Source organism: Lycium ferocissimum, chromosome 8 (genome assembly GCF_029784015.1).
Source record: "Lycium ferocissimum isolate CSIRO_LF1 chromosome 8, AGI_CSIRO_Lferr_CH_V1, whole genome shotgun sequence".
Taxonomy (NCBI): Eukaryota; Viridiplantae; Streptophyta; class Magnoliopsida; order Solanales; family Solanaceae; genus Lycium; species Lycium ferocissimum.
Genome location: NC_081349.1, coordinates 54,887,976 through 54,901,512, shown reverse-complemented (window position 1 = coordinate 54,901,512; position 13,537 = coordinate 54,887,976).

Genomic DNA, 13,537 nt, shown 5'->3' with positions numbered 1-13,537 from the left:
TTATGCATTTCCAATTCTGTATTCTTTATTATCGATCTTTTCCAACCCTGCTAAAAAATCATAATAATAGAGGAGCATTTCTTGACAGTTTTTTGTTTGTTGTTCAAGCTGGATTGAATGAATTTGATTCAAACATGTATAGTGTAAAAACTAACGTTACACGAGGCAAGGTATGGTGTTGACATGTGGCAGGCAAAACGTATTAGGATGTAATTCAATCGAGATCCCGGAAGAAACTATTACACACGCGTCCATATATAAGAATCAGGTTTAATTGTCGAGGAGCAGTTATGAGCCTCAGGCATTATATATCTTGTCCGGATATATAGCCAAACATTATGCATTTGTAATTAAGGAGCATTTATTGATCATTATTATTCATAAACGATTCAGGGCCTTTGGCTGCAGAATTATCACCTATAAAAGGAGCCAATGTCAGTTAGAGGGCATCCAGTTCTAGCTTAACAATTTACTCTTTACGCGCTCAAGCAAATTATAATACAATTTGTTTACTTTTTGTTCCGGAAACAAACTGTTCTTCAATGCTTGGAATTGATTCGGAGTCATCCACATTGAGAAATTCTTGCGATTTTAAACTACCCAGACTTATTTTATTATATTATTGTTTTATATTTACTTGATTTTCTTACTTATCATTCGCTATTTACGCTATTTACAACAAATCAATTCACGTATTCTTTGAATCACAAAACAAACTCATCTGTACCTTTTGAGGGTAAACAAACATGTCTCCCCACTCTTACATCCGATTCAATAGCACTAATAATTCCTCCAACGAAATCCACTGCATATATGATGATTTTAGATAGTTCTGTGCCATCCTCTTCATTTGTCTTTTTACTTTGGTTAATAAATATATATTTATACTGTTTCCCTAATTTCTTTACTTTTTCATCGCACATATAATTTTACAATTTGTCGAATCTTAAAAGGAGATGCAAATTAAGTGTGGGGCATTATATTACATCCTACTATATTACATATGGAAAATAATACTGCAGATGTACATATTATCATCTGATGGAGATGTTGGGAAAAATTATGCTGATCCATGTACAAGTATGACATATAACTTTGAATAAACCGAACAAGATTAGCTCAAACCTACCAAATCAATTGAATACAAATCTCTTTACACGAACTGATACAAAGTGGTCGGGTAAAGGATTAATCTTTATAAAACCATAAAGTTTTGAAGGCATCAAGTATAAAACTTACACAATTTCTAATATTAAGCTCTCACTATTACTCCCTCTGTCTCAAATTACCTGTCGTGACTACTAAAAATAGTTGTCTCAACTTATTTGTCGCTGTAGAAGTTTAAGGCACAATGAATTACTTCTTCCCCATTTTACCCTCAGTAAGATTTTGTCATTAATGGAGATGACTAATAAATATAGTAAACATTTAATGGAGAGAGATTATAACTTAGATATAAATAAGGGTAAAAGTAGTCAAATGACACTCTTAATTAATATTTCTTAATGAGCGTGTAAAATAAAAAAGCGACGGATAATTTGAGACGGAGAGAGTACGTAGGTATAGTACTTAGGGAAAAGGTGCAAATATTCCCCTCAACTTTGCAATTTAGAGCAGATATATCCCTCATTATAAAAGTGGTGTAAATATACCCCTAGCGTTACAAAATGGTGCAAATAAACCCTTTTTGCTGACAGAATTTAAAAAAAAAAATCATTTAGTTTATTATTTAATCAAAAAAAAACATCACTCCACTTTAAAATAAAGTCTACCCATTTTTCTTAGACATATTTTTCTAAAGCCACATGATACTTTTTTTTCTAGTGGGTCGGGTCCGGTTCGTTTAAAAAATTGTAGACTTTTTTTTAAAAGCCATGGAGATATTTTTTTTAAACGAACTGACTCGACCCACCAAAAAAAAAATTACCATGTGGCATGTCCACCAAAAAAAAAAATTACCATGTGGCATTTTTTTAAATTAAAAAATAAGCTAAATGATTTTTTTTTAAAATCCCGTTAGCGAAAAGGGTATATTTCACTATTTGTGTAAGGGCAGGGGTATATTTGCACTATTTTGTAACGGTAAGGGTATATATATACACACCACTTTTTGAACGAGGGGTATATTTACTTTAAATCGCAAAGTTGAGGGGTATATCTGCACCTTTGCCGTAATACTTATTTCGAATTAGCTCCAGTTGGTAATGAAACTTTATTGGATGGCGTCCGACCATAATGCATTTAATATAGCTTACTCTATTTTACCATTTATTTCATTTCATATGACATAATTTCTTTACCAGTTTGTTAAGAAATTGACATATTTATATATTTCAAAAACAATTTAATTTTGAACTTCAACTTTATATTTAATAGCATGTTTTCACAGAAATCTCCCTTAAACTTCAGGTCCGTCTCAAATAGATAGTATTGCCACATAAAAAGGTCTCTCAGTACATTTTATTGATTGTTAGGACAATTTACCTTCAGAATCTTGGCTTTCTCTTGAACCCCTACATGTGCCAAGTGTATTCTCGTACAGACAAACGTATTAACGGTTACAAATTGAAAATTGAAATGGTGCTCAGAAAAATTATCGTAATGTGAGGGGAAAAAAGATTGCTACAATTTAACTGAGAAAATTTGAAGTAGGACTGCATGATTTTCTACTTCAAATTTTCATGTTTAAATAAATATTTTGCCTCAAAAGCAAGGTAAATGCGGCAAGGTTGTGGTACGTGGAGCTATTCACTATCTTTAGTTGAATTTTACGTATATACGGAATAATGTAAACTTATATATTGAACTATATATATTGGATTCCTCTCTTATATACATTCCTTAGACTTCATGTATAGATAGAAGACTCCTTCTCTATTGTATATTGTGGAGTAACAATTGAATAAAAGTGTGGATAAAGTTTCTAGTCGCAAGTACTTCTTAACCAAACTACATCTAAAAGTGATGTCTTTTTATTTATTCAGTCATTCACATGATACTATTTTGGCTTGTCTGTTGGTATATGTAGATGAAATTGTGAGTATAGGAACCACCACTCATTCTTTGATACTATTATTCTAAAGGTTGCAAGTGTATTTCTATCAGAGATATCGCCTCCTTTCATTTCTTTCTCGGCATTAAAGTGAGTCACACATGTGATGGTATCTCGTTGTCTCAACAACAATATATTCAGAATAACTTGAGGTTGGCATGGTTTATTGCAAACCTCTCAGTACATTCATGGGCTACAATGGTGAAAATTTATAAGGATAATAGATCCTTTTGAAGATCCCAGCCGGTACTGCCAAATAGTTGGTGACCTTCAATTTCTTACACTGGTACAACCAGATATCTCATACTTTGTAAATTAAATATGCGAATTTATGCATAATCCTCCAAAAATTCAGTGGCATGTCGTCAAGTGAATCCTTTGCTCTCTTCAGCATGCTAAGGCTATGTCGTTCGTCGTCTCCAAAGCTAATGTTTTCCAGTTACAGGCCTTTGCTAATTTGGACTAGATTGGAGTCTCGATGATCGCAAGTCCACAAGCGGATATGCTATACATTTGGTTCGAATTTGATCCCTTGGTCTTCATGCAAACAACGAATACCGTTGCACACTCGTCTACTGAGTCTAAAGCACTAGATGATGCCACCACAAAATTAACATTGACCCAATCTTTTCTCTTTGAATTTGGTATTCACCAGCCTCGTGCTCCAAATTTTATGTTGCGACATGTTGGGAATAAACCCGCCACAAAAATAATATTCATGGTATTAAAAATGGAATAATAATGTAGCACCACGATACGGTTAATCAACAAGAATAAGCAGACCTATAGTGACACCAAGATTTTTACGTGGAAACCCAAAAGGGCAAAAAATCACGGGCTGAAAGGAGCAATTGATATCAATATAGCAAGGATTATACATTTTGTAGATCTGAGTAAAATACTCCAAAAGACCATTAAACACTCAAAAGAAATATCCCTCCTTTGATTTTCCCACCTCACTACAATATCGCTCACACTCTCTATGTTTCCTCACAGACTATGTTTCTTAAACCCTGTCTATGATGCTTCACTCTTCTTTCTCTCTTTGTTTAGTGTGATTAAAAATGGAAGAATGACTCTCCATTTATAGGAGACCAAACTTGGCCTCCAAGCACAAAAAGGAAAAAGAAAAAGTTAAACCAAAATTTGTCTACCACAAATTTTATCTTGTTGCCCAAGTACTTTTGTCAACCAAGCAAATTGGCACATGCCAATTATAACAATGGGATGGACCTCATCACGACAAAATTGGAGCTACATACTTGTCCATTAACCCTATATTCCACTCTCGCACTGCGCATGTTAAAATAGATTTTCACTTTGTACATGATAAAGTAGCTCGTCCGGATCTCATTGTTCAGTTTCGTTCGTCTAAATACTAAATTACCGATGTTCTCACCAAGCCACTTTCCACAGGTAGGTTTCAATTATTGAGGGACAAACTTAAGGTGAAAGAACCACGTTCCATTGATAATGGGCGTTGGATTACGTATTTTACTTGAAGATTTAGTGAATCTTGGACAGTTAGAACTCCTTCCAAATTCCTCTTGGATACAACCCTTAGACCTCATGTATAGATACAAGAATCACCCACTATTCACCAGTGTGAATAAAGTTTCTATTCACAAGTTCTTAACCGAGCTACTTGTGTTAATATATGCTAAGAGTTTTATCATACATGTCACGCCCCAACTAGGGGAACGTGCGGGCACCTATCATTTTCCACCTAGGCAGGTGATCTCCTCCCTTATTCACAACCAAACAATAAATAAAATAAATCCAATCACCTAGAATTACATAATAATAAGTCTAACATAGATAGGTAAATATAATAAGTGCGGAAGATACATCAAATCCCCAAAATCTGGTCTGAATAGTACAAGAGCCACTACATAATGTCTAGGAATATACAAGTCTCAAATTTCCATGCATACTGTCTAAAGGATAAAATATAAAGACAGGAATAGATAGAGCCATCCGGGCAGCGAATTCATCCAAGTGCTCACACTGGAATGCTCCTCAGACGGCCTCAGGACTCAGTCATGAAGCGTAGAAGTCGATCCGGTCACAAACTCTGCACTCAAAAATAATGCAACAAGGTAGAATCAGTACAACAACACGTACTGAGTAGGCATCATAGGCTGACAACAGTTAGAAAATCATATATATAAGATATAGACTGAAAAAGTAGGCATGCTCAAAATCAGATAAAACTCAATACAGTCCAAATATCGATTCCAGTGCCAAATCACCAAGTCTAGTATATCAGCTCAAAATCCAATATAGGTTCGAATCACAATCACAAGAACAGCTATCAAGTACACGTATCACCAAAGATCAATCAACAAGTCCAAATCAATGTCATGTGTAAATATAAGATGAATACAATGCAAATGCAGTGATACACACATGCTTCGGGCGGAATATCTCGTCGCCTCGACAGTCATGACCCATGGGGTACAGCAAAGTCCATGTATCAGCTGTGACGCATAGCCTGATCCAATAGTCAATGTTACAGAACATGCAACCCGGTTCCAACAACCTCAATCATGATAAATATGCTTTCCGACACACAAGTAATCACTAAGCATCAACTGTAGGATCCATCACGTGGCGACAAGCCAACAACTCACAAATAAGCAACAACTCAATATAACACAATAAGGCGACAAGCCCAAGTCTCCAATAATACCATCCTAAGTATTTCATCCCAACTTCATAACCGAAGGATTACATGCTTTCGCCTACAATCACTAACTCTATATATGATTCGCTAACCAAAGTCTAACCAAAAGGTAAGCCGTAACCTACCTGGAAAGCCGAACAGGAGCCACGAACAGTCACACCTTGGCCTTGCCCTTTCGTAGTGCCTCCAAGTACTCAAATCGTAGTGCCTCCAAGTACTCAAAGTCTATTCATAATTGATTTCTATATTAAAAACCACGAATAACAACACCCATATTGCTATACTTCTAGTTAGGTCAAATTCTAACCCAAGGAATTTGGGGAAACTGGCCCACACGGGTAAAACGAAAAATTGAAAGATAGAACATGCAATTCAAGCTATAGGTGATCAATCCCACTAATCCATTGCTAAAACAACTCAAGATTAAGCCTAATTGTATTTAAAGCAAAACCCCAATTTGGGTGTGAACCCTAATTCTTCAATCCTCAATTTGACACCAAATAATGAAAGAAATAAGCTTAACAATAAAGAATTCATCAAATTCTATGGTTATACTAGTCAATTTCACCATCAATTTCCTTTTTAGAAGTCTAAACCCATTTCAAGAAATTTAGCACAAGACTCATCTTCTCTATTTTGATTGTAGTGATTGTAAGCATGGATTAGGGATCTAGAAAGGTAAATGATGAAGTCTAGGGTCATAGATCTTACCTCCAAGAAGATTCAATCCACAAGTTGATCAATTCTCCCAAAGAGTGCTTAGAAAGTGATGAAAAGAAGTGATAGGGTTTTAACTTGAGAAAAAGAAAATAATTCTGCCCGACATCGGCTGCAGCGCTCATAGGAACCGGTGTGGTGCACGTGCTATGGTGACCACATGGCCCGCTATGGTGGCCATCACAAAAATCCACAGGCCGCTATAGTGGCAAGGATACCGCTACTGCGAACTAGCCATGGCGGTTGACATAACCGCTATGGCAGCTAGTCACACAAACACAATGTCCGCTATGGCCGTCGGTCCATCTCTATAGCGGGACCGCCACGGCAGTTTCTGGTGCTGCTGCAGCGGATACACCAGATATCAAAAGGTTCCAGTTTTGAATCTCAACCCGAAATTCGACTATCACGCGAGGCCCCATATGTCACACCCCAATCCTGATGGGGCATGATGGGCACCCGACCCATGCTTAGGGCCGAGCGAACCCGCTGATCCTCGTGATACTCATAATCGTACTGGACTCTTAAATCAGAAAATGAACGCATAATGAAAGCTTTTCACAGAACAACATGCTTTTCGTCTTTTTCAAGTCGTGTAAAATCTGTAATCATGTGAAATCCGTAACATAATGCATAATGATACATCGGTTTACAGAGCCGCTTATAAGACTGACATGATACATACGTGACTCTGTCTGTAAAGTCTCTAACATAACTCAAGATACCATAACATAAACACTCTGACTCGGCAAAGCTCCGGAGGAAACGGAGCTACCAATCCAGCCGGAACATCTTTCTACTCATCTGTATACACCTGCGTGGCATGAAACGCAGCCCCCGAAGAAAGGGGGTCAGTACGGAATATGTACTGAGCATGTAAAGCATGAAATACAGTAAATAGGGTCATACTGAATAAGGAGTACATAAAATCATAAGGCTTGACTCTGAAACATAAATAAATAATCATCATGTACGTATGCATGTATAACGTGTCCCGCCCTAGCCGAGGGACTCGGTAAGTAAAATCATCATACGCATGTACATCATGTCATCATATATATATATATATATATATATATATATATATATATATATATATATATATATATATATATATATATACCCGCCCCTCTAGCGAGGGACTCGGTGAATAGCATGTCCCGACCCTCAACGAGGGACTCGGTAAAGCGCGAGATCCGTCTCCATCATGTATATCATACTCGGCCCATCCCGGGCTGGCGCCATCATCACATCATCATATATATACCGTATCCGGCCCTCTAGTAAGGGACTCGGTGAACAATGCAGTGGAATGTGCACGAATACGTGTCCTAGCCCGGGACTCAGTGAAGGACATATTGAGGCTGGCACGAGCAGAGCAGTGAGAAACCATATGCACATAAATCATTATTACAGACTCAATGGATAAGTAGTCGACGCTCGAGAGTTAAAACGGTAATCATGTTAAGTTCTTTAAAAAAAAAATCGTTAGGACTATACAAAGGAAAATCTCGGGGACCACGGATATGCATCAAACCAATCCGGGCCCTCCCATGAAAGTTAGAGTCATTATTCGTTATAGAATCTTCTACGAACATTTTGAAGCGATCCAATTCCGTCTGTGAAAGTTACGGACCTTTTTCAACATAGGACCCTTTAGAAACAAAACTTTTTACGCAACCTTTGATATCCAATCATCCAAAAGACATAAAAAACCATAGTTCGACTATGTTAAGAACGCTAACATCAAGAAGTGAATAAGAATCATAGACATGCTCGGATCTTAAGAATAGAGTTACCTCGAGGTTCGTATCATATCATAGCTTACTTACTTCTAAGACATGCCAAAAGAAAGAAAGGGGTAAGCTTTACATACCTGTTCCACCTCTTATTAGCTACACTTATTCGTCCAAGCTCGTAAGCCTACACTTAAAAGGATTCATACTAACGTTAGACTCTTTATTGCACACTTGTTCCCAAATTTCAAATCAAACTACTCTATATTCTGTCGAAAATCGGGCAGCATCTCCCCTGTTTATATGCCTAGCCCAAAATTACAATCCAGCAACCAATCAACAACAATAATAATACCAACATCAACAACACTATTATTCATACCAACATATTCCATAAACGTCCCACACGACGTTTTTCAACATACAACAACAATATGCACTTTCTTCCATCCCAATCGTGGAGTATAATCTCATCAATACGCCAACCATGTTAGATACCATTTTTATATGCGTAAATCAGTCCATCCACATGGCCACAACACGTTCAAAATGTACCCCATAAAACAAAACAACACTCTATGACCTTTTCTCCATGACTAGTTTCATTTTTAAGGCTTGCTAGACCTTCAAATAAACTCAACATAAAAGATGGGATAAATAACATACCTTATACTTGAAAAAAAACTCATCCACATCAACCTTTTACAACACCAAGCTTAAGTAGAAGCAAGAATAATCACCTTTCACGGACTAGTTTGGCGTAATCTTGTCAAATTCTTGATTTATCGGACCATAATATTTGGGAGATGTTTTGAGAGGCTTATAGGACTCTTTGGAATGTTAATATGCTGGAAAAAAATGGGCTGATGGGTTATTTATAGCCCCCCTAGGTCGGTTCCACCGACTTATTCATGTGGGGCCCGCGGAACCATTTGGCAACTTGGGGTCTTGCTCTTAAAATGGCCATAACTCTTGATTCCGACATCATGTGGGGGGCCACGACCTATGGTTGGAAATCTCTTTCAATTAGCTACAACTTCTATTCTTGGTGTTTTTCCAAATTCCAAACTTATAATGCCGTTTTTGCCCCTCCAAGTCAGATCATCCGAAAATATTTCCTTAAATCGTCCTTTTGGAGGGCTTATGTCCATATCTGGCTTATGGGTCCTACTTAGGACTTGCTCAACTTTCCATGTACTACTTGTATCACTTTTAATATATCCTTTACAAAATCCCGACATGTGGGCCCCACCTTAACTCATGGTTTTGAGGGCTATCATCGAGTGATCATGTTAACCGATTGACTCCATACACTCTCCAAATGTCATATATATGTTCTTATGCTCAGATAACATAATCTTCATCCATAATCCTTGTGTAACTCTGCTTTCCCCTGAGCTCATACTAAGCCGTCTACAGTCTTGATAACGCGAAATTTTCCAATATGTAACATCCTTCCCCCCTTAGAAACATTCGTCCTCGAATGTTAAACTAGTCTTAGGTCTTATAGGCACTTCTGGGAGTTCCTTTTATAGCTCTTTATTTATCAATCAACATAACCACTCTAGGAATTTAGATTACGTAGGCATAGGAAATAAGTAGGGATACTTATTCTTCATCTCTTCTTCGGCTTCCCTGTGTCATCTCCCTCCTCGCTATTATTCGCCCCAATACCTTAACGGAAGTCACGTTTTTAGTACGCAACTTTCTAGCCTCGACGATCATGGCTATAGGTTGCTCCTCGTAGGATAACTCTTCATGGGTGACACTTTCAAAAATACCCAATCGCCAATCTAGAACTCTAAGTGTCATTGTCGATTACCTGCACATGTTTTCTGTTGACTCTGAGCTGCTAATAACTGTTAAACCAAAATTTCCCGTACTAAACCTTGCCTCACTTTCCTTCAAAGCCTCGGAAGCTTAATCCCTTAGTTCACTGGTCCTCCCAATCCTCCTACGACCCGCGACTCGAACTTAGACTCTTATAATCGTAACACAAGTACCTATGATCTTGCATCTTCTCGACAATAACTCCAATGTCCGTAATCGCCTTCTTTCACTTTTTTGCCCTCATGTACATTGATCGGAATTTAGCTAGTATCTCGCTCTCTCGCTCTCGATTTTTGTCTCCATTATTGTAGTCTTGACTTATCGTGTCATAACTAACCATCGTCCTAAGATTCTCTTTTTCTCGTTCCTTGTTCCCTTATCGGTGGGCAACTACCTTGCTCGTATACGGCGCACTCTTTGCGTCTACCTCTCCGATTCATCTCGGCTATCCTTTTTATACCGCCGGTCTTAGACATACACCGCATTGACTCCCGTAGTTTATTAGTTCGGGTTCCCGTTCTTTTACCTCTTGTCATTACCCTGAGTGTCCTTTAGGTTCGTCATCCTCTCTATCATCCTTTGTGAATTTGACTCGAAGACCTTTCTTGCTCTTTTCATTGCCTTTAAGACATGTTGCTGTATATTTAGGTACGGCACGAATTTACCCAATACGAGGATTCAGATCATGGTCTAAAAATATCGTAGTTTCTCTTGACGTAAGGTGCTCTCTTGAGTTCTCTTCCATACTCCCTCTCCGCATGTCTACCTCATGGTATCCGTATTGTCAATTCGTTTCTACTTCTTTCCATTACCTTCCCGATATGCCAATACGCCTCGAACTTTATTCCCGAGCTAGTAAATTTCTTCTTTTGGAGCTTCGAGACTATCGTAACTCTTTGCAAGTCCAACTCCGTTCTTCCCCCTTATTGTGGGACCCTTATATGCCAATAGTTTCCAAACGTCCATTATCTTCGATAATTATGTGCCGCCCTTCATGACTTTCTTAAAACTGAAGTTCCTTCATCACATGGTCTGACGTATCCATCTTCTCACTAGCTACACTCTCGTATTTAATCGGAATACTCTCATAAGGGTATCCAATTCCGATGCTTTCTTTTTCGTACTTCTCTTTCATGACTAACAAAGATTCTTGGACTCACAAGTTAATGGGGACGTCGAGATTCACTACGTCCTTTATGAATTTTTCGGTTATACCTAAATCCTATCTCTCTTCCCGACTTTTCTTATAATATCTCTAAGGTTTCTTACCCTAAGTTCTTCTTCGATTTATGTCTATACTGTCGTTCTTGTCAATATTCCTATGCCTTTCCATCCGCTACCAATCCTTTCGCCCATTTAGCTCACTTACTCATAATCCTTCTTAACTATGCGTTTATGTCGCCGCTGTGCATCCGAGTCTTCCGAGTGTCCTACTACTCTCTTTCGTTAGAGCGAAATTCTTACAATTTACACTCTCTCCATCCCCGTTCATCAACCCTTATCTATCTTCTCGATGCTACTTGGCCGGGCGATCTTCTCTTCCATGCACGTTCCTTATATTTCATTCCATTTCCACTATGACCCAATCTCTCGCCTTCACATGGATTCCTATTCTATGTCATCAATTTACCCAAATAGTCTCGTGCTTTGCCCGTCGTCTTTTTTCGAGGCTTTACTCACTCATATTTCTTACTTTTTTTACTTTTTTTCAACAATTTGATCTCCCCGCCTTTCATCTACTCACCTTTTCTTCTTTTTCAAATATCGTTGTATTAGACTAACCCGTAGTGAAACAAAGATCCTTGTAACTCTTTTTGTGTTCTTTATTTTTCTTTTCACTTGAACTTTGTTACCCTGTCCGATTAATGCCTTCCATATACCACAACGTTGGTTGCCAGAATACACATATTCGCTGATATAGCCATGTATGGGATATCAGGTGCATACCTATATACATATAATTACTACTATCCCGCTTACAAAATATTTCCAAACGCTATTCAACTTACCCCCGCTTCTGCAGCCGCGACGCACCTTCTTTCTCTTCACCGGTTCACCGCCTCGCCCTATGTGACCTCTTAAGGTTTCCGCCCACTATATACTCTAATTTCCCTTAGTCTACTCTAGCTTCCCATTTGGTTCTCCTGTGTCTGACTTTATAGGACTTTTAGTACACTTCCCAGGGGGTCACCCATCCTAAAAATTTTCTCACTCCAGCACGCTTAACCTTGGAACTCCGATGAAATACGATGCTTTAATGCTAGTATGATAGCGTCCACCTCACCGCATGACCTACATCATATAATCTGGAGTAAGTTGAAGTCTTAACAGATTTCGAAACGTTCTAATAACACATCTCCCTTCGAATTAGAAGGGTCTCTTACTCTTCTGACTCCACAATTACTATTTTAGCTCTTTTTCAATCCTTAATATTCACTTTTCATCTATGGATATGACTACTTTCCGTCCTAGACTTCCAGATTCCCAATGGTGGTGAACACACCTTGATCGTCATTACTTATAAATACTTGGTTATCGGCCTTTGGATTTCTGCTCTCATTTTACCTCGTTCCTCATCCTTTCTATAACCGGGTCTTTCACAGTCCCGTCACTTATAGTGCTCGTATCCTTGGCTACACGTGTCATGATCTATCACCACCTTGTCATCTCGCTTTCTTCTTATTTCCTTCCTCCAATTACCCTTTCTTTTCTTACACTCGCTATCATTTCCGTTATTATATAACTCTTATTCCAAACTTCCCATACAGAACTTGATAAGCCTTCCTTATTCGTTCTATAGCTCGCCCGTTTCACACTTGCCTTTATATTCTAGCTACATCGATCACATCATAGCTTTGGCCACTTTCTCACTAGGCCTTACTTATTTTCATAACAATCCTCATTATGTCACATTATATCTTATTCGAGCCCTATAATGTAACACTTAACCCTTACCCTTTCTCGTCAATCTTATCCTTAATATCTCACAGGCTGTCTTATCAACACACTCATATCCGTCACACTTCTTTTCCTCTGTACTCTTGTCTTAATCATACTATTACTTCTTTTAACTATAAGCTCGTCGTAATCCATCCCTGCTTATCAATGCAGTCGGTACCTTAATATAACTCTCTATCAAGGTTTGCCAGCCTTTTCTAAATCGTCTCTTAGGGTTACAAGCCCTCTCCAAATTCTTTTACCATACCGATATCGACCTTCTAATTATTATTGTCCTCAATTCAAATCTTATCATTACTCGGAGCTTAGTCAAATCTTATCATTACTATTGGCACGACCTTTCAAGTCGTATTACAAACCTATATTCCATTCTCTCTTTATTTCTAGGAAAATTTTAAGTAGTTTCCTCTCGTAATTATTACTATCTCAAACCTCGCACGCAGAAATACCAACAATGCCTCACAGGCCAACATATGTATATATATATATCATATCATATCACCCACGTGGCTCCCAATATCAACAACAAGATTAAAATGATGAACATACCTCGTATGC